We start from the raw sequence: 2,967 nt of genomic DNA, 5'->3' as shown, positions 1-2,967 counted from the left end.
CCAGTTCAGTAAGGTCCTACGGCGTGTCAGCCAGGCTTTCATCAAGCGTGTAAAGCAATTTATTGCTATGCCTTTGGATGTTGGTGCCCTAGATGTGGTGAAGCGGCAATTTGAGGAAGGTGGTAGTCGCTTCCCACATGTTATTGGGGTTGTGGATGGCACACATGTAGCTATTGTGCCACCAAGACATAATGAAGAAATTTATAGAAACAGGAAACTGTTTCATTCTCTGAATGTAATGGTTGTTTGTGGGCCATCCCTCCAGATCCTGTCCCTGAATGCGATGTTCCCGGGGAACTCCCATGATGCCTATGTAATTAGACAATCAGGGATATGGCAGAGATTAAGATCGAGGCAAGGACAAGACATGTGGTTATTGGGTGAGTTTTTGTTAATTTTTTTATCACAAATATTTTGCTAATATAATATTATACTTAAAATATTTTTTTATCATCAAACAGGAGACCGTGGATATCCTTGCACCCCCTGGCTCATGACTCCTTACCGTAAGCCCAGGCCAGGACCACAGACGGCATTTAACTCCGCGCTTACTGCCACTAGACAGCTGGTGGAGCGCACAATTGGTGTCCTTAAAGGACGTTTTCGTGTGCTCCACCGCACTGGTGGCGACATCATGTATTCGCCGGAGATGGCAAGTAAAATAGTGGTCCTGTGCGCTACCCTCCATAACATCGCTGTAAGGAGTTGCGTGGAGCTTCCTCAAACAGAGGAATTGCCTGATGAGGAGCCAGGGGTTGGGCGGAGATACGGTGGGGGGAGTGTTTCCCGGAGGGGCAATGAAGTAAGGGCACGCATTGTGCAAGAATATTTCAGGTATAGTTTATATTATTTTTTACATTTTTAAGATAGTAAATCACTGTCTGTGTTTATTTTGCTATGATGTCATTAAGGTAGCTATTGAAAGCTCATTGTGTAATTGTTTTGGTGTGTGTGAATATATTCTTATTTGTAAATGTAAATATTCAAACATGTTAACCTTACAATGTGTGTTTTTGGTTACATTTTGTATAATTTGCTTCAAACTTTTAGACTTAATTTTTTAATTACCATTTCTGTTTTCTTGAAATTAACAAACAACATATGATACTAAATGTTGAACACTTTGTGACTGTGCAGCTGATTGCTCATTCAAAAAGTGGTGAGTACACTGTTTTTTTTATTTTTCTCATAAAAGTGTGTGTGTGTGTGTGTGTGTGTGTGTGTGTGTGTGTGTGTGTGTGTGTGTGTGTAATTGGTGCGTTTATTGTCATACACTTCCGCGACTGCGTATTACCGCTCTAGCGAACACCCCTCTACTCTTCACAGCACTGCAGCCAGCAATAAAGTTTTGTCAATGCACACATCAATAAAGTTTATTTAGATGACAGCATATATTTTCGACCAATCACATGCAAACACACACTATAAATATATGCCCAAATAAGGAAAACGCCATTGCCATGATGCGTGCAGCACCTTTTACCAGGCGGGAGCTCCGCGTACTGGTAGCGGTGATGGACCGCCGCGTAGGCCGCGTAGGGCGATTTATCCCAAATCGGGTTAAGCGCCAGGCCTACGCGGAGGCCCTCCACCTACTGAGGACTCGCGTCCGCAGCAGGCGGACCATCATCCAACTGGAGAGGAGATGGAGTGATCTCCGCAGGAGGACTCCAGAACTATTGGCGGAGCTCCGCCAGCAAATACGCCGACTACGTGCACGCAGTAAGTGACATTACATAACAGAGATTATTAGCATACACTGTGCAAATTTACACTGAGTGATAGTATGTAAATTGCCACACTGACTGAACTAGTTTAATAAATATGACAGTGTGTGTGGTTAGGGCAAGCAGTACTGACTGTAGCAAAGTGATTCTAAACAAGTGCATGTTGTCCTGAATTGCTACACAGGCTGGAAACTGTACAAAATAACTTGATCAGTGGTGTCAATATAATAAGGTGGGTTGAATAGAGATCTGGTGATGTTGACTATACCAATCAATATGACTCAATGGAATAGATTCAGTAATGTGCTTCAAAAATGTTATGTATAATCAGATTGGTTGCTATGGACAACATCAACAGATTAAATTTATTAGCAATATATAAATTGTTAGCCCTGTGTCTTTTACATGGGACAGAACAGTGTAATTGTCAAATGGTGTTTATTACATTTGACATGCCACACAAAATATAATACATATATCATTCTAGGACCACCACAACGGCAAGCTGCTGCAGGGAGGCAATATCAGGCACCTTCTCAGCCCCCCTCCCCTTCCCAGTCCCCCTCCCCTTCCCAGTCCCCCTCAGCTTCCCAGTCCCCCTCAGCTTCCCAGTCCACCTCAGCTTCCCAGTCCCCTTCTCAGCCCACCTCTCCTTCTCCTTCTGTGCCCCCTTCTCCTCCTTCCCAGTCCCCTTCTCCTTCTCCTTCTGTGCCCCCTTCTCCTCCTTCCCAGTCCCCTTCTCCTTCTCCTTCTGTGCCCCCTTATCCTCCTTCCCAGTCCCCTTCTCCTTCTCCTTCCAACTCCCCTTCTCAGCCCCCCTCACCCTCTATTGGCCAAACACTCTCTCCGCCCCCCTCGCCCTCTCAATCAGACCCACCCTCTGAAATAGCATCCCCAATCCCTCCTCCTTCCCCCATCCAGCCTCCTTCCCCCATCCCTCCTCCTTCCCCAATCCCTCCTCCTTCCCCCATCCAGCCTCCTTCCCCCATCCAGCCTCCTTCCCCCATCCAGCCGCATTCCCCACCCAGTGAATGGGCAGAAGAAGCCCCTGAAGAAATTATTGGGGTTCAACATGTTGCAGAGGAAAGTAAGTGTTTTTAAATTTTTAAAATAATGATTACCTACTTACACTTACAATGTCAAAACATGCACTGTTGTACTGTTGGCAATCTTGTACCAAGGAAAAAAAATTGTGTTATTATTCATGTTCTACATGTTGCCTTGAAATTTTTGAGAGTGT

At 45.0% G+C, this 2,967-nt stretch overlaps 1 long non-coding RNA gene across 1 annotated transcript; it reads left to right on the top strand.

The window, feature by feature from the left end:
* The first annotated feature begins 725 nt into the window (after positions 1-725).
* Positions 726-2,271, top strand: LOC134925004 (uncharacterized). The gene is made up of 3 exons (XR_010177519.1): positions 726-834; positions 1,138-1,159; positions 2,215-2,271. It is a non-coding gene; the product is annotated as an uncharacterized LOC134925004 (long non-coding RNA).
* Positions 2,272-2,967: the final 696 nt, after the last annotated feature.

Source organism: Pseudophryne corroboree, chromosome 1 (assembly GCF_028390025.1).
Source record: "Pseudophryne corroboree isolate aPseCor3 chromosome 1, aPseCor3.hap2, whole genome shotgun sequence".
Taxonomy (NCBI): Eukaryota; Metazoa; Chordata; class Amphibia; order Anura; family Myobatrachidae; genus Pseudophryne; species Pseudophryne corroboree.
This window is presented reverse-complemented; position numbering and strand designations above follow the sequence as displayed.